This window comes from Stenella coeruleoalba (genome assembly GCF_951394435.1).
Source record: "Stenella coeruleoalba genome assembly, chromosome: 5".
NCBI classification, from domain to species: Eukaryota; Metazoa; Chordata; class Mammalia; order Artiodactyla; family Delphinidae; genus Stenella; species Stenella coeruleoalba.
In genome coordinates, this window is record NC_137150.1 from 45705961 (window position 1) to 45728039 (window position 22079).

A 22079-nucleotide genomic window follows, 5' to 3' on the forward strand; every position below is an offset into this window, starting at 1 on the left:
CCATAGACACAGTCTAGATTTATTACTGTTTCTCATCACACAATGGAAAACTTATTTCATGTTATTAAATTTATAAGGACTTATGGATACTGTCAAAGAAAACTTGCACTGGATAGAGTTAAATAAAGAAGGAAGATTTTATTCAAGATTATTGCAATAAGGAGTGAGACTACTGTAATAGGGAAGAGAGAATGAACTCAACTCCATTGAAACGAAAGACAGCATAGTTTTTAAACCCTGGGTTAGCTAGTGATAAAGAAAAAGTAATGAAGAACACTAGGAAGAAGGTTGGTCAGTGTGATTAGGCCGTATGTTTTTGCTAATTGGCACTTACTGAAGTTAGACTCCTGCCCTTACACAGAGACTGTGAGAGAGGAATCCTATCTTTCTTGATGGTTAAATTTCAGTGGAATAGCTCCCAGGTCCTTGAGAAAGACATTCCTGGGTTATAAAACTGACAATAAACTGGGGGATTTATCTCCATTTCAAAGGAGCTGAAAAAGAATTTGCAGTTACACGTCTTCTAAAGTAAAACTGTAAGAAAACAGTGGCCAGAGATCTAGAGTCAGGAAGAAATTGGTCTAAAGTTTAGTCAAGCTGAGGAGGATGTTAAGGTCATCTTGGTCAATATCACATGGATTCTTTTAGTTTATTACGAATAGTTTATGAATCTGAATACATGGACATATGCTACGATGCTAGGTGTTTAATAAGCAACATTTGAGAAAACAAAATAATTTATGACTTGGAATAGGTAAGACATTCTGTATCCTGCTCTTTTGTCATAAAGAATCACTATATACTGAACAGATGTTATGTTTATTATTTTGGTGGTTTTGTTTGCTATTGAAAGGAGGGAGCAGAGAAGGCATAAACTGAGTGGAGTAGAATGTATTTGCCAGAAGACTATGGTCAATTGGTATATACAATTCTGATTTGGTAAGTTAAGTGGATTTATCATGTTCTTTCTTGACTCTGTAGAGCATGTGTGCTAACAAAATCCTACGGAAATTCTATTAATCTGCAGGTAATGAACAATGGGAATGTAAAAAATACATATATAGAAGACTTTGAACAGTATTTTCAAAAACTGTCTTGGCGTTCTTGCAGAGAAAATAGATGGGGAATCTAGGCAAGACAAAGAGAATGACATCTTCATGGTGCTAGCATAAAATTTTGTGGGTAAATCCCTCCTAAACTTGAAGACAGCAATGATCTCAGCTTTTTATGATCCAAGTGCGATAATTTATACCAGGATACCATTTTGTAAGTGAATACACAAAGTTTCTTTTGCAAAATTAGCTTGAAACAAGGTAACTTTCACTGTAAGGTTGAAAGAATGCATGTCGAGGACAGGGCAGGATTGGGGCAGGAATGATCAGAATTTGAAAAGCAATGCCACAGCCATAGTTGGGGGAAAAATAAGGTCATCCTTCTCTAGGAAAATTTAGTTCCTACGAATATAAAAGTAGATAGAGAAAAGACTAATATCATTATTCTATGAATCCTAGGAAAAGGCCAAGTTCTTGTTATGTCAAACTGTTCCCTGTTTAGGATCAAGAGGGGAGCAACAAAACTAAAACTGATGAGACCTGAGGGCTATGCTATTAGCACTACTTGGAGTGGAAGAACAGGGTGTGGGATTTTTAAAGAGTTAGGTCAGAGGTTTCTATAGATGGGATATTTCGAGCCAAAATGCAGATATTACCAACTAATATGGTAGTATACGTATTCTATGTTTGTCATCAGGAAGAAGGTTCAGGTAGCTAGCTAAGATTGTGGGTTTTCTCTTTTCTGACTTGAGAAGGGGTCTGTTTTAAAATCAGTATATTCAGGTCTCCATCAAGCCTTTTTTTCTGCTGTGTATCCTTCAGTGTTAAACAACTAGAAATCCTAATCAATATAGTTGTTGGGGGGATGCATGAGTAATGGATAGGGGAGGGGTCTATCATTAAATTGGTGAGATTTGAAGAAACCCATCAGCTTAGAGTCCCTTAAAAACAATAGACTTTTGTGTTCTTATATCACTGTAATTATAGAAAAAAAAATAATATTATGGCTTTTTTCCACACCTTTCTGATTGCATCTAGTAGGAAAAGAGGCACTTAGGTCAGTGGTGACTAGAAACACAGCACCAACTACTTTATATTCACATCTGTTCTTTTTAGTATAAATATAAGCATCTGTTCATGGTGCTCTTTTGCCCATAACAAATTCTTTTCAATGGAGATGGACTGAAGAACAGCTGACTCTCAGAGAAAAATGATAAAATTTAGAACCATGGATTATCAGGAAACAGCTATCTGAATTCCCTTTGTATCCCATCTGGCAAGCAGAATAGCTCTGAAAGAAAGGGGTTTGGAATCAGGAGGTTTCTTTAGTGACACGACGTAAATATCTAAAATCAAGGTGTTATGACATTATCCTGGAAATTGAAATCTCAAGAAGTTAAGACAAAAGTCTGAGTGTATTGCACTGAAGGAAACATTAAGGTATAGATTCGAATCAAGAATCAAGGTCAGAAAGATAAAAACAAGCATATGAAAGTCAGCATTGAGCTTGTTGAGGTTCAGGGCTCTGCATTTAAAAGACAGGAAGTTCTGGGTGGATGAACTGGTTTTAAACAGCAAACAGAAGAAAGGATGCTAGTGTCTATGTCTTCTGTATAACTCATATCCTTTCAAAAATCCTTCACACAGCATTTACTGTTTATTAGACTCTACTGCAGACGGTGGATACACAACAATGGTTAAGAAAAATCTACTCTTGAGGATGTCAATGTTTAGCACTGGAGACGCATTAGTTTCCTATAGCTGCATAACAAATTGCCAAACATTAGCAGCTTGATTTAAAATCATACATTTACTATCTCACAGTTTCTGTGGTTCAGTGTCTGGTTCAGGACCTGGACATGGTTTAGAAGAATCCCCTTCTCAGGGTCTCAAAAGGTGGATAGCAGGGTGTCAGCCAGTTTGTGTTTTTATCTTATGTTTAACTAGAGTGCTTTCAAAATCACTCAAGTGTTGAGAAGATTTATTTCCTTCAGGTTATAGGACTGAGGGCTCTGACTTATTAATGCATTTTTCCTGCTGGAGTCTGCTCTCAGTATCTAGAGGCCACCCTCAGCTTCTAGAGGTTATCTGCAGTTCCTAGGGTGCTCCCACAGTTTCTTGCCACGTGATGCATTCTCAACATGGCCACTTACTTCATTAAGTCAGCAAGGAAAATCACTAGGGCAAGCTTGCTATAACAAGGCAGGATCTTAAATAACATAACATAATGAGAGTGACACCCCAACAGCTTTGTCATATTCTATTCATTAGAAGAAATTCACATCTCTGCCCACATCCAAGGAAGAGGACTACATAAAGTCATGGACACCAGGCACTGGGGACCATTGAAGGCCACCTTAGAGTTTGACCACCACAGAGACTGAAATAAATAGAAATGCCAATCAAACTTCTAAGACCCAAGACAAACACAGTCCAAAATGAAAACTATAGACAAGAGGGACCTAATTTGCTCTATGGAGAACAAATGGAAGAAGAGATCATGAATATCAACCTAGAGAAGTTAGTATATGAAGTAACCACCCAAAATGAGAAGTAATCTGAAAAGACAAGAAGAGAGCCAAGAAATTCTAGAAAGTAAACTTTATGAGTGGTAATGCCAAGTTTAAATATAATGACATAACTGTAATAAGTACCAGAAATAGTGAAATATCAGACGTGGAGGAGTAGAAAATCAAGCTAGAGACAAAAATCAGATCATAGAGGCTCTATTACGACTCTGTGAAAGTTGAACTTCATCTAAAAATCAGAGAACCATTAAACAGCCATCATCAAGCAGATTATCAGTGTGAGACTGGGTTAAAATATAAGAATAAAGGGGTGGGGTAAGGAGGCAGAAGCATTTGGAAAAATATCCCAAGTTTATTCTGATATACCTCTTGCACCATACCACTGAAAACCATTCATCAAGTGACTTAGGGTGGAGGTGTGCTATGCTTAGTTTTGTGTATTGATATTTATTCTGGCAGTAAGGTAAAGATATGCTGGAATAATGCAATATGGTAGATAAATGCTGAGGGCTAGATTGAATGCAATAGCAATAAAAATAAAGTGAAGAGGGTACATTCAAGTAATATTTTAAGTATGTAGAATATGGTGAAGGATTAATTGGTTGAAATCAGGAGAAAGTGAGGAAATAGGGACTCACTCCTTCAATTCTGCCACTGGTAACTCTGCTGATAGTATTATCAACTTAACTGAGAAAAGAGCAGAATAATAGGACTGCTGCTCTTTGAGTGAGGTCAATACTTCACTTTTGAAGGTATTGATTGTAAAGTGCCTATGGTAGACAAAAGTCTAAGACTGACCCCCAAAGACTCTCCCTTTTGTTTGAGTATGGGTGGAATCTGTGAATATGATGATATATCATCACTCCCATGATGATGTTATATCACTTGGGAAAAGGAAGATGCACACCCTTTAAAAGAAGAGTACTCTGGATGGTGGCAGAAGGGGAAGTCAAAAAGATTTTCAGCCAAAGAAGGATTTATTGCTAGTTTAAAGATGAAGGGGCTATATAACAAAAATGTGTGCTGCTTCTAGAAGCCTAGAGAAACTGAGATCCTGACTGAAAGCAAGCTAGTAAATGGGTACCTCAGTACTACAATCTCATGGAACTGTGTTCTTCCAACAAACCACATGAACTTGGAAGCAAATTCTTCCTCAGATCCACCAGATGAAAGTACAGCCCAGACAATACTTTGATTATAGCTTTGTGAGAACCTAAGCAGAGAGCCCAGCACAGCCAGTCAAGCTACAGAACTGTGTGTCCTACAGAACTGCAAGATAATAAATGGGTATTATTTTAGGCACTAAATTTGTGGTTATTTATAATGCATTAATAGAAGATGAATACAGTGCCTACAGGAAATCCAGCTAGGAGCTACAGACCTGGCATTAGGTTTTTAATATTGTGTCTGGAGTAAGGTGTAGATGGATGTAAGTATTAAGGCATCATTAAAATGTAGGTCATATAGGGCCATAATAAATCATTGATGTTCAACTGTTTTTGAATTATAAAAGTAGATATTTCATACAATTCAATCTAATACAAAAGGTTAAAATCCCAAAAGTGCACTAATTTCTTCAACCTTTTTCTATCACATAGTGCTAGATATACGGTGGCAATGGTCAACATTTTGAACTCGTCTTTTGTGACAAGTGCAATATCAATGGAAATTTGCAAACAAGTAGGTACCCTCAATGAATGAAGAATATTGTGTTCCCTCTGATTATGAGTCAGTTTACTTGTTCAAATCTTTAGTTTTCTAAAGATAGTGAATAGTAGTCTATGCAGAAGATATGAGATGGTGTGACCTTGGTAATGTGAGAGGATGAAGAAAGAGTGCAGTGTTTTGAATAAGAATTAGGCAGATATAATGACTTTTAAGAATGATTCCCAAGCGCGACTATATTTCAGTATAAAATCAGAAACAGTTATAGAAGAAGCTCAAGTCAAGGAACATGTGCACAGAGTCGATAAATTGAAATTGTCAAAAATTCATTGAGTTACAAAATTGAGAGGAAAAATTCTGAGTTATCAAATCAGAATCGACCCATGACCCTCCATCAGGGAAACAACATTGTCAAGTACACAGCTGAAAACAAATAAATGGAAGGACTTGGCCTTTTTAAAGGTCAAAAAATAACAAGCAGCTCAAGACTAATTGATATTGGTGTGTTCACTGTAAATGATGGGGAGTGGGAAGGAATCAATGATGAGCAGCCTGTGAGAAACTTCTAAAACGGTTATGTCAGAAGAGACGGCAGGACTTAGTGTGCAATGAAAGAAGTATAAAGGAGGAATAAGAATAGGGAAACTGACTATTTGCTTAATACCTGAGTGCTTTCAGATTCCATGCAAAAACAGAAGGTGGGAGAAAGTAGAATTTTTATTTTTAAAAATGAGGAAAAGGTTTTACTTCTTATTATGCTAATTTACTGTGCATCAGCTACCTCTGAGTAAGACTGGAGTCAAATTACAGTAACGCACTTCTCTGGGACCAGTAAAGAACATAAGCAAGAAGGGGTAGATAGACAAAAGGTCAGAAACTCACTGAAATTAGAATCAGTTAATCCAGGGCAGGATCCCAGTCACCTCTAAGTTGTACGAAGTTTGGTAGCTATATAAAATTTCAATGCTCTAATTTCACATATAACACAAGATTCTCAGTTTTGTGATACAGTTAAATGAAGTATAAAGTAATTGATTTTGATGATAATAAGTAAGTACTCAGTAAGCATTACTTTATTTTTACATTTTTAGAATAACATAAGAAAGTTTCTATTGAACACTACGGAAGAGTCTGTCGCTGTTCTTCACTGACTGTAAATATTGATATATACTGAATATACTGAATATAACTTTACAGTCAGAAGTTCCGTGTTAACAATTTAAGGACTTATGTTAAGTCCAGATCTCATGCTCTTCTATTTCACATTTCTTATGTGAACCAGGAAACTATAGATATGATAAATAAATCTAAAGTAGATGAAGAAAATGAGATGAAAAAAGCCTCAGTTTTTAAAAGAGAACTGCATGCGCATATGCACAAAAATATAGCCCACTGTTATTTAGATATTTACGTCTTCAATTGAAATTATCTTCACTCTATTAATTGAAGAATTGATTGATAGTTTTCACAGGCAATATCCGAAGCAATTTAAGTTAACACAAGCAGCCAGTTACTGAACTGTCAGTTTAAGAAAAAAATGTATAATGCATATAGCAATTTGCTGTCTATTTAGAGATGCCAGATGAAGAGCATTTTTGAAAAGAAAAGTAAGAGAAATAACTTTCATCAAGCTATTCTCAGCTGTAAGTCCTAGAGATTTATGAGAAAAATATTGTTCTATAAAATAATAAAATGAAACACAATTTAACCTGTCATATGAGAGTGAAAATAATGGGTAATTTTTGCACTGATCATTAAAAATGCAAGCACTGACAGAGATTTTCAATATAACATTTTAGCAAATTCTGAAATCCATGTTCCAATTTATCATTTTCAGGAGTAGATAATAATACAAACCAAGACAACACGCTAGTTTTGAAGTCTAGGTCTGTAAATGAAATTTCTAGAATGATCAGCGAACTTTGCTAATTGCAAAACAAATGCATCAAATTTTAGAGGTTCACCATTTTTGACGGAATCATCAGTGACGTGAAGCACCTTTGAAAAAATTAAATATGTATATGTGTATTAGAAAGCATCACTGGTTCTGAAGTATTTTCTTTCCTACTATTATTAAAGCATAATAGAAAACAGGTAAATACATCGTTTTCAAATTTCAGGGCACACCAAAATTAATAAAAATAACAGCAACTAGTATAGTTAACATATTGAATACTTAGTAGGGGACCAGATATTTATTTGAATTAGCTACATAATCTGTACAACAATCTTACTAGTTACTATTATCTTCATTTTTACAGATAAAGAGGTTACAATTCTCTCACTTGGAACAAGGATCCAGTCATTTGTATTTCCTATAAGATTCCCAGATGGCATTGATGCTAATCAAATTTTCAGAAGTTGCCTAAATCATATTTAGTATGAAAATTAAAAATATATTGTCACTAAAGCTTTTCTTCCGGACCTCTATGTGAATTCTGTCTACATACAAGAAACATCTCTGATTATGTTCTACTATTATATGTTCGTTCAGTCAACTCATGATCTAAAAACTCAGCAATTCACTGGGTATTTTAAGGTTCTGAATATACAAGACAGGCTTTCCAGAAATAAGCTGAGTTATTTTTAAAGAGCAAAATGCTCTAATTAGGAAATTCCAGGGATCTTTTTGCCTCCAAGAGATTGTTTTTTTTTTTCTTAGCACAGTTTAATACATGGTACATATTTTGGTCTGAAATATGATACATAATAAACCTTTCCTTTACAATTAGCATGTGAAGTGTGTAACTTTCACTCTGTAATTAAATCAAGTTAGTTTATCAACAAAACACATAAAAGTCCACCTACACAAAATATTAAGTAGTCAATTAAAATTTAATCAACCAGAGTAGGTAAGTGTCTTTTATTAAAGTGGCCAATAAAATCCTGTTCCACCAGATTCAGATAATTAAAAAAGCAGCCAGTCTTATTCCATGGCTTGAAGTTTAGCAGGTCTCCTGCCTTGAATCCTCAGTCCTTCACAACATGCAGTATTTAAACACCTTCAATATGCAGTATTTTCTTCTGCCTCTGCCTTACATTCTTACTTAGACATAGTCTTACTAAGATTTTGACCTACCAATTAAAATAAGAAAAATAGGAAAAAAAATTATTTTCAGTTTTAGTTTCCAAATTCAGTCTCCCTCTCTCTTTCTCTCCCTGAACCCTCTTTCTCTTTCTCTATCTCTATCTCTGTCACACAAAATCACAAGGCAAACTTGAAGGATGTTTCAGTAGCTATTTAGGAACTTAAAAAAAAATGCAAAATGGAAGCAAGTATAAAATAATTATAAATTGTTTACAACATTCAAGTCAACGTGGGTACATATCTTTACTTTCTATCATAATGTCATAATTACATATGTACAATCCAAATATGAAACTTCGATGAAAAATAAAAATATATATGGGTAATGGGACTTGAATTTTCAGAGACAACCATAATCATTAAAACCACATTTTGATCCAACTCTCCACTCTTAGTTGGGGTACCCAAGGCTTGTTTCCTGTCTAATAACAGTGGCTACAACATTCAAATAATTGTTGGGCATCTCTTAACTTTTTTGTTCAGACATCACAGCATGCCAAATATAATGCTGAGTGGTACATGTTCAAGAGAGGATTTTATAATTGAAATTTTAAAATAAACATATATTCTCAAGAGATTTTTATCTTTTATCACTTTTTAAAAAAATGTTATGGGAGTGAACCATGATATCACAGAAAGTTAAAACATAAAGGAGCCTTCAAGAACATCTTGTGGGAAACCCTCAGCTTAGAGATTAAAGGATTTGAGGTCATTACAAAGCTAGTAAGCTGCAGGGGGAACTAACACTCTAACATTTAGATATTGTAATGCAGCCTTGTTGGATTTACCCTATTCCATGTGCTTTTTTTTTTCCCCCTTTCTCTGAAGTTGAGAACAGCAATAAAATATGCCCAATCTATTGCCTGGACAACTGTAGTTGTCTTCAAAGGGTTATCTCGGGTTTGATCCTTGATATACAGAAAATGGATTAGGAGGGGACACCCTGAACTTCAACCTTCAAAGAGATATGCACACGATCTAGGTTGGATCATGTACCTGTCCCTGATTTTAGAATGTAGCTACCAGATAACATCTATCGGTTAATAAGATAATAGGGCTTCCCTGGTGGAGCAGTGGTTGAGAGTCCACCTGCCGGTGCAGGGGACACGGGTTCGTGCCCTGGTCCGGGAGGGTCCCACGTGCCGCGGAGTGGCTGGGCCCGTGAGCCATGGCCGCTGGGCCTGTGCGTCCAGAGCCTGTGCTCCGCGGCGGGAGAGGCCACAGCAGTGAGAGGCCCGCATACCACACAAAAAAAAGATAAAAAAATAAAAATAAGATAAGTTACCATTTATTCACTTTTCACTTTGTGTAATACACCGCTCTAATGATTTATATGCTTTGATCCACTTAATTATTACACAAATCTGTAAAATTGGTGTTATTTTTAATTCCTTTAAAGAAAACTGTGGTAAAAACCAAGAAGTATTAAATGTCCACTCTCCTTTTATAAAGAAAATAACCCTTCAAGGATACATTCTTGTGAAAAGATTCTGCATTTGAGGTTGACCTGTATTAAGATCAGGTCAATAAGACTAAATAATTACATTATAGGACACTTTTTCTGAAGGCCATTTCAGCCATCTGTGTGGAGGATATTATTAAATTATGTAGAAAATTGTCATTATTTCAGCCTCAAATACCTAGACAATTTGAACTTTCATAGACTCAGATTTAACTATTGCTTTAGGCGAGGGACTGACACGAGACCATTCTGAAATCATATTCTTGCCCAACATCTTACAGCTAAATGTGACAGAATGGTTGAAGATGCTTTTTGTTTATTTGGTTGTTTTGGTTGTTTTCTTAATGTTAGAGAATTCCAGATCTTAGAAAAGCAATTTATGAGAGGATATATGTCCAAAAATAATTTGTAGTTAAATAGTGAAAAAGTGTCTAATGCAAACACTAGGTCAAAAAAGTTTCCAACAAGGCAGAGCTAAACCCATGCACCTAAGGTCAACTAATCTATGATAAAGTAAGCAAGAATATACAATGGAGAAAAGACAGTCTCTTAAATAAGTGGTGCTGGGAAAACTGGACAGCTACATGTAAAAGAATGAAATTAGAATACTCCTTAACACCACACACAAAAATAAACTCAAAATGGATTAAAGACCTTAATGTGAGACTGGACACTATAAAACTCTTAGAGGAAAACATAGAGAGAACACTCTCTGACATAAATCGCAGCAGTACCTTTCTGGATCTACCTCCTAGAGTAATGAAAATTAAAAACAAAAATCCAAATGGGACCTAATTAAACTTAAAAGCTTTTGCACAGCAAAGGAAACCATAAACAAAATGAAAAGACAAGCTACAGAATGGGAGAAAATATTTGTAAATGATGCTACAGACAAGGGAATAATTTCCAAAATACAAACAGCTCACACAGCTCAATACCAAAAAAACCAAACAACCCAATCCAAAAATGGGCAGAAGATCTAAATAGACATTTCGCCAAAGAAGACATACAGATAGCCAACAAACACAAGAAAAGATGCTCAACAATGCTAATTATTAGAGAAATGCAAATCAACTACAATGAGGTATCACCTCACACCAGTCAGAGTGGCCATCATCAAAAAATCTACAAACAATAAATGCTGGAGAGGGTTTGGAGAAAAGGGAACCCTCCTGCACTGTTGGTGGGAATGTAAATTGGTACAATCATTATGGAGAACAGTATGGAGGTTCCTTAAAAAACTAAATATAGAACTACCATGATCCAGCAATCCCACTCCTGGGCATATATCCGGAGAAAACCATAATTTGAAAAGATACATGCACCCCAATGTTCATTGCAGCACTATTTACAATAGCCAAGACATGGAAGCAAGCTAAGTGTCTATCAACAGATGAATGGATAAAAAAGATGTGGTACATATATACAATGGACTACTACTCAGCCATAAAACAAGAATGAAATAATGCCATTTACAGCAACATGGGTGGACCTAAAGATTATCATACTAAGTGAAGTAAGTCAGACAAAGACAAATATCATATGATATCACTTATATGTGGAATCTAAAAAAAGAAGTGATACAGATGAACTTATTTACAAAACAGAAACAGAGTCACAGACTTTGAAAACAAATTTGTGGTTACCAAAAAGGAGTTTGGGATTAACATATACACACTACTATATATAAAATAGATAATAAACAAGGACCTACTGTATAGCACAGGGAACTCTAATCGATATTCTGTAAGAACCTATATGGGAAAAGAATCTGAAAAAGAATGGATATATGTATATGTATAACTGATTCATTTTGCTCTATACCTGAAAGTAATACAACATTGTAGATCAACTACACTCCAATATTTTTTTTAAAGAAAGGAGTGTGAAGTTTCCAACACCTCTTCTTCTGAAAGGTTCATGATTAGGAGCCTGTAGTAATGTATAATTCTATAATTTTATCCTGTTTTATCTCTGGAGCATGGGACTGAGAGTAAATGAGCAACGAGCAACTCTTCTTCTTTATCATAATGTAGCCTCTGTGCTTTGCTAAAGATTGTCATTTTCACATGTGAGATTTTTGATAGATACCGTTAGCAGCTGATATACCATTTATGATATTACCTTTATATCAACTCCATAGGTAATGAATTTCTACTCTGATTTGTATATTGTCCTATTCTAGGAACAGCAAGATTAGTAGATTAAATTCCCGGAACTGAAAAGAAGGTATGGGGGTGTGAGGGGGTGGGTCTTAGTTGACTCTTTTACTCAAGTTGATGAAAAAAATTTATGATAATAAAACTAAATTCAGGGATTTCATCTTAAGTATATTATGCCTATTGCAACAAAGGAAGCCAAGTGAAGAAAACTGTGACTCACTTAGAAGACAGCAGAAAACAACTGAGAAATTTTCCAACATCCTGCATTTCAAGACCTGGCTCTTATTATCGATATTACTTCTAAATTTATTTTTGTTTGATTTAGGCACACTTTTAATGAGGCAAGAAAAAGTTTTCATCAATCTGTAGTTACTATTGGTGACTAGTAAAAAAGTGTTAAGGTACAATATGTACATTTTCAAAGTTACTTCTATTTAAAAAGATTTTTGTCATTATGTATAAAGTGATTCCAAAGTTTCTTTTCTTTCTGCTATTAGATATAACTATTTAAACAGAATGGTATATCTCTATGTTTTATAATCAAATGATATCTCTATGTCTTATAATGATGATTTTCTAAATTACTCGGGTATTTATTTCTAAAGTTTCATTTGATTATAGTAATTTTAGCATCAATCCATGAATTGTCTTCCTATTCGTTCTTATGTACACCTAACCTGACTTATAAAAATAAAACTATGTGCTTGAAACATTAATATTCAACTAATCATGAGCCCCTAACAGTTTTATACTGGAAAACACACCCTATCTTACAGGATCAGAGGCAGTGTGGAACAATCCAAGTGCTTGTGAACTGGTAATACTGAGATGTCACTGAACCTCTTTAGGCTTCTTGCCTTGAATACCACTGCTGTGATCTGGAAATAATACATGTCTCAGAGAAGTATTATGAAGATTAAGAAAAAAATGTATGTGAAAGTGCCCAGTTATCTGGCATACAGTGGACACAATAATTTTTAGTCAAATGCATCTATGAAAGATAAATTTTGTTGTGAAGGAAAAGGTCTCAACTTTTTGGAAACATGGACAGGGTTGAAGGGATACTTCTGGGCAAAAATAATGAAGATTCAGCGAACAGCATTGAAAGGGGAAAAATTTAACTAATACGTTAAAGAGGTGCTCCCCTAAAGTGGGGTAGAAAAGGGCAAAGGCACATTTTTGCCTACCCTTGAATGCTGTGATGACACATGCATCTCTCTCTATGTACATACACTCAGATGCCATGCTACCCCACTGGTGGAGATATGTAGTACAGCAAAGAACTTGTGGATAGTACTACTTTTTAAATCATCTATATTGAAGTTTACTTTATACAAAATAAAATTCACCGAGTTTAATTTTACAGTTAGATGAGTTCTGGGAAATGTACACTTCATGTAAATACCACCACAATCTGAAACTAAACATTTCCATCATCCAAAAAACTCCCTGGTATTCTTCTGCAATCAGGCCTCTACCCTATCTCCCAACCTGGGGCCCCTTAGCAACCACCTTTATGATTTCTGTCACTAGAGTTTTCACTCTTCTAGAATATTCATATAAACGGAATCATATGGTATGCAGGTTTTTGTGCCTGGCTTTTGTCACTTCGCATAATGCTTTTTTGTCCATCCTTGTTGTTGCATTTATCAATAGGTGTTCCTTTTAACTGCTGACTAGAATTCTATTGATACAACTGGTCTAACTATCTGGGTTATTTTTAGGAGTTTTTCTCTTTTATGAATTAAGTTACTATGAACATTTAAGTACAAATTTTTTTGTGTGGACATTGTTTTTGTTTGTTTTGGATGAATATATAGAAGTGTGATTGCTAGGTCCAATACTAATTTTATGCCAAATTAATTTGCCAAAATTCTTTCTAACGTATCTGCAGCAATTTTCTATCAACTAGCATGAAAGAGAGTTTCTTAGCTCCATATCTTCTCCAACACATTTTTTACTGTCTCAACTCTAGCTAATCTAGTGGATGTGCAGGGGTACCTATTTTCAATTCCCTAATGCTTGATGATATTAAACATGTTTGCAATTGCTCATTTCTCATTCCTCTTTTTTCTTGAGTGAATTATCCCATCAAAAGTATGTCCAATTTTTGAGGGCTATTTTTCTTCAAATATTTAGTTTTAGGGAATTTTTTATATACACAAGTCTTCCTCAGAATCATGCTTTGCAAAGTGTTCTGCCAGTTTTTGGTTTGTCATCTAACTTTCTTCAAAGCATCCTTTGAAGAGCAAAAGTTTTAAGGTTTCAGAAGCCCAGTTTATTCTTTTTTATTTTATTCTTTTGTTTAATATTAGAAATCTTTGCTAAAAATAATGGTCACACAGATTTTCCTGCTTTCTAATTTTAGTTCTTAAAATAGGAGTATGAGTCATTTTTATTTATTGTTCTGTAATGTGGGAGGTAAAGATATAGGTTTTTTTCTTTATATATGGACACGCATTTTTCTAACACCACATGCTTAAAAACTATACTTTCCCTATTGAATCACCTTGTTAGCTTTGTCAAAAATCAATTTACCACATGCATGTGGATCTCTTTATTTTGTTCCAATGATCTGTACATCTATCTTTATCACAAACATAACACTGTCTTCATTATTACAGTTTTATGGCAAATGTACTTCATCTTCGTCTTATTTTTTGTAATTGCTTTGCTTATTCTCAGTTCCTTTCATTTTAGTATATGTTGTAGAAAATCAATTTCTATGAAATGCTTTTCTAGGATCATAATTATCTTGCTTTTATAGATCAATATATAATTTAACCTAACAATGTGGTATCTTCCAGTCCATGAACATGCTTCTCTCTCCATTTATTATGATTATTAATCTTATAAACAGTGTTCAGGGTACAGGTCTTGAACATATTTTGTTAAATTTATCTTTAAATGTTTCATAACTTGGTGATATTTACATGACTCTTTGAATTTCAATGTCCAATTGTTTGTTGCTAGTGTTGTGTGTGTGTGTATGCCTTAAATATTGCCCTGCTAAACTCAACTATTACTTCTAGAAATCTTTTATAGATTCCTTAAGATTTTCAACGTTTAAAATTTTTCCTCACCTTATTATACTGGCAAGGGCATCCAGTGTGATACTGAATAGGAGTGGCGAGAGACCACGTCCCTGTCTTATTCCAGATCTAAGGGGGAAAACACTCAGAGTTTACCAATAAATAGAATGTGAGCTTTAGGTTAATGTGGACACTATTTACCAGGTTAAGAAAGTTGCCTTATATTCTTAATCTTCTGAGAACTTTTTTAAAAAGTGTTTTCTGCATTTATTGAAATGATCATATGTTTTTTTCATTTTAAAAATGTGTTAATGAGGCTGATTATGTTGATTTACTTCTTAAGCCAAGCTTTCATTCCTGGGATAAAACATACTTGATTATGTTATATTATCTCTTTATAAAATTTTACTGAAGATTTTATGTTTTTGTTCCAGAGGGATATCCATCTCCAGTTTTTGTTTTCTGGAATGTTTTTGTCTACGTTTGGTGTCAGGGCAATGCTGACCTCTTCTCCTATGTTCTATTATCTGGAGGACTATGTAGAGATGTAATACTATTTCTTCTTCAATATTTTGTGAAAATCATTGTACTGATGTCTAGAATTTTCATTTAAGATTTTTTTCAAAACAAATTCAATTACTTATGTTAGATAAAGACTATTCAGGTTATAGATCTCTTCTGGAGTGAGCTTTGATGGTTTGTGACTTTCAAAGAATGTGTGCATTTCACCTAAGATGTTAAATTAATTGTTTGAAGTTATTCATAGTATTTCCTTTTCAATATTAAACATATATGGAGCTATAATGATGTCCCATTTTCATTCCAAATAAGAATAATATGTCTGTGTTCTCTTTTGTCTAATCTATATGGATCCAATTATATCAACTTTATTGATATTTTCAAAAGATTTTGGCATACTTGTCTATTGTCTTCTATTTCACAGATTTCTACTTTTACCTGTATTAATTACTTCTTTTTGTCTACTTTGGATTTAAAATTTTTCTGTTTAGAATATTCTTTCCAGTCATGTTTTGTGTTGGAGTAAAAATGGAGTCTAGAAAGTTTGTGTCTAAGGCTCCGCTATAAGGTATGTTACCTTGGGAAGAAAATGGTTTCTCTTTAAAGAATTTTAACCATCAAGTTAAATCAAGTTCCATACCTTTAGGTCTCTCCATCCTCTGTTTCCAGCCATTCCAGGTCAATAAGCCGCTTTACTCCCTAAAAATGGACATAAATTTAAGCTTAATGACTGACAACCATTAGTTACCTAGCATCATATTCCTCCAGAAGTACTCCTTAAAGAGAAACCTGCACTTGCTCCATTTTCTCAATCATTTACTAAGAGATTATCTATTAAATGTCTTCAATTAGTTTAGTTTTCTAGATACTAAGTAAAAAAATGGTAAATAACTTCAATTCTGTTCCCTGAAAGAAATTAAGAAAATGAAATATAAAACAACAACAGAACAAATTGTTTTAAATATCGTGTTGTAGATTACACCAAACATTACATATATATATATCCTCTAATTAAAGTTTACACATAATCCTTAATATTTAAAATTGATATCTAAGTCTAGTTGAGCAGATATATGTATACACAAATATTGAAAAATAGAAATGTAATTTAATCCTAGTAAGTTTATGTGAGATTTGAAACGTGTGAAGGTAAAAATTGTTCCTTTCTCCAATAAAATATATTTATTAACTGAGTATGATTGATGTGTTAAAATCACTTCTGTGAAATAATGGTGTATGCAGTTTGTCTTTTCAGCTGTGTCACACTTTAAATTTCTCTCGTGATTATTCTATGTCATTGTTATAAGACTATGGAGGTTATTTTCCTTTGGAAGCATTCTGCTTAAACTAATGACTGCTCACTGCTTAGTTGCCATGCAAATTAACATGGTAAGTATAATTAAAGCTTGTATTCAATTGTCATATGTAAACAAACTAACAATCATGGGGTGAAATTGATACTTTAATTTTACATCCACGTGTGCTGGTACTAGGCAGACATAGACTACTTTAACCTATCCTTCGCTTTTCATTACAATTAGTGTCACCCTGCTCTCCCATCACCAGCAAGAAAATAAGTTGTACATGTAGTACTATAGCTATATATCATTTGTGTAGCAACAAACGATATGGCTTTTTCAACCACTTCTGTTGTTGTTAGGTAGATAGCTTTGATTCTGGAAATATCATGTGTGTTTTGTGATCCTCCATATTTAAAGACCTCTGAAATAATGGACATAGTTTTCTTTAACTAGATTGAAGAACAGTCTTTTTCATATTTTTGGGTGTCAACAGGACATAGAAGTATGGTAGAAGATAACTAAACAGAAGAAGCAACAGTGCCAGGAGCTGAGTGAAATATTTTCTTCATGTTATTTGAGTTATGCTTAAATCAGGCAGGCACTGTTACCCTTCTACAGTCAAGGTAACTAAGGCATAAATATTAAATTAATACTCTTGAACTGCATATTTAATAAGTAAACTGGAATTCATTCAAAGTATCCCTGGCTTTATAACTGATGCTGATTTCACTACAAGTTCGGCTCCTAGGCCAAAACTTAAGGTAGATGGGATAAAGAAAACTGAGTCTTTGAAACATTCTAGGCACTCAATTTTGTTTTCAGATTATAGAACAAAGGAAATTATACGTCAGGAAAACTCATTATCCATCCCCCTCCCCCCACCTGCCAAATGCAAAGAGAAGCTTAGAGGTTTCACAGTAAAAAATAACTCAATTTGCAAAGTAATTACTATATATTACATATTTTTCTAATGTAACAGATTAACTCAATAATCAAAATACTGTTATGAGGTAAATGGTTTTATTATCATCCCTATTTTATTGATAGTAAAACTGAAGTACAGAGAGAAACTCAGTTGCCCAGAGTCACCCAGATATAAGTGAGTGATGAAATTTGAACAGGAAGTTTGGTTTTAGAGTTCAGTTCTTTTAACCACCATATTATGTAGCCTCTTTTATAGATACTTATAATAGACTTAAAAATATATTGCTTGTAAGAAAACAAATACATAAAGCAGTTTGGGACACTTAGAAATAGGGAGTAACAATGTACCCCCATGTTCACTACAGCATTATTTACAATAGCCAAGATACGGAAACTATTTAGGTGCCCACCAATGGATGAATGGATAAAGAAATTGTTTTATATATATATATATATATATATATATATATATATATATATATATATATATACACACATTATATGTAATTCAGCCATTAAAAAAAGAGTGAAATCCTGCTATTTGCAACACCATGAATGGACCTTGCCAGCATTATATTAAGTGAAATAAGTCAGAGAAAGGAAAGACAAATACCGTAGGATCTTTCTTATATGTGGAATCTGAAAAAAAAAGAAAAGAAAAAGCCCATAGATATAGAGAATAGATTGGTGGTTACCAGAGCTGGGGATGAAGATGGTGGGGGGGTGGGACAAATGGGTGAAGGGGGCATGAGACCCACAAAAAAAAGAAAAAGGAAAAAGAATAAATGCACAAGCTAAAGGGTACACAAGGCTCTCAGCCATTGAGTCCTATATGATTTTCAGTTAATAAATAGTTTTAGAATATTCAGTTTTATAAAATAGGTATACTGAACTCATGAGTGACCCTTAAATTTGAATAGCTGCTGCAATTCACCCTACTTCTGTGGTCAGCATTACTGCCATGACTCCATATCCTCCAAATTCAGTGGTAGGATGGAGCACCCCCACTTTCATACCAGCTTGGCTGGAGTGGGAGAATGAGTATTATGAAAAAAAATTTAATTAAAAAAAAAAAAAAGAATGAGGAGCTGGGCAAATTCAAGCCACATACCAAGTTGCTCTGATAATCATGATTACCATCACCAGCACAGCCACCATCATCAGCTTCATTACCTAACATTTATTAGCACTGTTTGACACATTTTACATATGTCCCCTCATTTAATCTTATCAACAAACCTATTTATTTAATGGCACTGATCATACACTACATTGTATTATGATTTTAAAATAAAATCTATTAAAATATGGTATTCTCTGCTTGAAGGTAACATCCAACTTCTAATTCATCTTTATATCTCCTTACAATAAGTGGAGCATAGTGTTCCACATGTTAGTTACTTAAGAGTTATATATTAAATAAATGAGTAAATGGCTGAATGGTCCTTGAAACATAGTATGAAATGAATCATTGCATCCAAATCCAAAGAAAAATTTCAATTTCAGAGATACCTAAATAAGGAAAAAAGGAATATCACAAAAGTGAGTATCACAGTTGAATTATTATGAGTACAAAGGTACAGCTCCCTGCATAGTATTTGGAAAGAAGCAATGGATATAAAAATTAGAAGACAGTATATAAAGACCTAAAGTTCAATATAATTTTCTTCACATATACCACTTAGGTCAGATATTCATATTCTTATTCAAACAATACTTATGTTAAACATGCATCTTATTTTCATTACCAGTAAAATCAAGTTTTATGATTGTTTTTATAAATTCAATTTTATTAGATCAGAAAAATCAGGAGAAAAGTTTTCAAGTTCTGAATGCTGTTACTTTTTAATTATTTAATTAAAATCTATTAAATATGTCTGTTACATTAGGATTGAATTGGAATTATAGAAATTCAAATAGTTAATATGACAGCATAAGTTGCCACAGGGAAATGGAAAAATAAAAACTGTTTATATATATCTCTACACCAGGGGAATGTTTAAAAACTATCAAAACTGATCAGGGTTAGAGGGATAAAAACAACAATATCAACAAGACACTATTTTTTCCAGTATGAAATAATGCATTTTTAACTAAGAATGGTATGTACATTTTCATAAAAATATATTTCAAAGTTAAATGTGAAAATCCATTGCAATATTAGAAAGGTTTACCATTGGCATTATACATTCCTTGATATTTAATTATCGTAAGTGCAAAGATTGGTTAGAAAAATATTCAGCTATAAAAAACTGATTCTATATTATATATAAATAATGGGTAAAGAATATGATAATCTCCTGATTAAAATAAATATTGCTAAGCATGTTTAATATTAATATGTATAAATAATATGCACACTCAGAAGCAAGAGATGACATGAGAGATCAATGTTAAATTTCTAAAGACTATAGTTACTAAAGGCTGAATTTTTTACATCAGAAGGAATTGTTTAGACATTCCATATAAACTTATATATGAAGAAAACTTCTATGCAATTTTCAAAAAGAAAATATTACAACTATTCTTTTTTTCCGAGTGTAGCAGTTTCGTTTTCACTTTGTCTCAAGCAGGACTTTATTTCACGTTGAGGTAGTCCATTTTAAAAACAATGTGGGGCTAATATTGTGGGAAAAAGCCTTTTGTCTAGATATCTGAATGAATCAATCTGCAAAGATGCAGCTTGACATCTGAAACTAAATTAGCATTTAAAATGGAACATTTCTATCTCATAAATATATTCCAGAATATAGAAAACAATGAATGCAGGGAAAGGCCATTGACATATTACAAATAATAGTGAATGCATACATGGAAAAGTACTGTATATTTAATGCGGGGTATTTTGGAACACTCAGAATATACATGTCACATAACCAAATAGCTTTTAAACATACTCATAAGCATCGTATCCTATTATTATAGGTAATTGTTTTTTACCAAGCAAAGATGATTAAGGGGACCATTTAAATATATTTAAATTTATGCAAATACTTAAATGTAGATGGATGCATATATAGATATAAAATGCATATATAGAGATATATAGATAAAAGCATGTGTACAGATGTGAATATGCATATAAACTTATATGTGTGTATCTGGATGTATAGAATGGCAATATAAAAACTACCCAGAAGCTAATTGTAAATATGCTAAACATGTAATGGGTCCTTTAAACATAATCAGGCACTGTTAACTAAAGTGCCCAAAGATATAACATCTCCCAGACCCCCAGTATAGGTTTTGGGCCTATTTGATGGATACCTTTAATCTGTCCTTTATTTGAAGAAATTTCATCAAAATCCAGCTCCATTTTCAGAGAAAGTATATAGCATGAATGAGATCTGAGGAAAATAAAAGCCCAATAAATAAAAATAACAAAAGTGTTTAATAGTATTTTCAACCTTAATCAAAGCCAGTAGTATTTGGAATATTGTCTTTACTTTTTATCCACTCTAAAGAGCAAAGGAGCGGCAAATAGAAAAGATAATTGGGCTTCCATTACATTTATTCTAAATGAAGAGCTTATGTATCATCTGATGTTTCATAAATTCCAACTGATAGAAGCTTAGGTACTTTTTCAAGGTTGCAGTATAGATGTCTGTACAAAAGTAACTGAATGTAAGCAAGCTAACTATTCATCACTTACTTTGCATTGTGAATATTGGTTAAAAAACTAGTTCCTTATCAAATAACTGGAAAGTAAGATAGGTGGGAGAGAAAATCAGGTTGCTTGACTCCAAAGCTTTGGCCATTTTCTTTATATTATAAAATCATTAGGTTGTTCACCTAAGCCTGGAAGAAAGTACACTAGTGTCTGAGGTAATTAAGGTTAATTTGGTAATGATTATGTAAATACTTTTTATTCGTTTTGGTTTTTGCTGGTATTTCAATTAAATGTGATAGCAATACAAATTTAGTTTTCTTTTTTACCTTACTTTTATAATACATGAAAACTATAGAGATTAACTCATTTTCAAAGTGATCACTGAAACACTAAAGTGATATTTTTAAATAACCAGCCATCTCCTCATTTTCTCACCTTTGTATTACCACACTTCCAACTCCAAGCTAATCAAATAAAGATATTGGTTTGTTATGTATGTATTAGTCTATAAAGCCATACCAAAAATTAAAAGCAGAATTATGTGATTTATTTTAACTATGAAAAATTTATATCCAGGTGGCAAAAAACTTTAATACACACACACACACATTACACATTTTAGGTTGTAAGGATTATATTACTTTTAAAAGGTATCTTTAGTATTGTAATAATCTAATTTAATTATTTACGAAGAACTTTATGTATTCTTTCTCATTCTACACAAAATTCTGTAAGA

At 33.4% G+C, this 22079-nt stretch overlaps 1 long non-coding RNA gene across 1 annotated transcript in view; it reads right to left on the reverse strand.

The window, feature by feature from the left end:
* LOC307187094 overlaps positions 1-21252 on the reverse strand; it is a 206077-nt gene extending 184825 nt beyond the window's left edge. The window contains exons 1-2 of the long non-coding RNA XR_013828528.1: positions 21001-21252; positions 16149-16207 (exon numbers count right to left, since the gene is read on the reverse strand). This is a non-coding gene — a long non-coding RNA (uncharacterized lncRNA). The remainder of the gene's footprint in view (positions 1-16148; positions 16208-21000) is intronic.
* Positions 21253-22079: the final 827 nt, after the last annotated feature.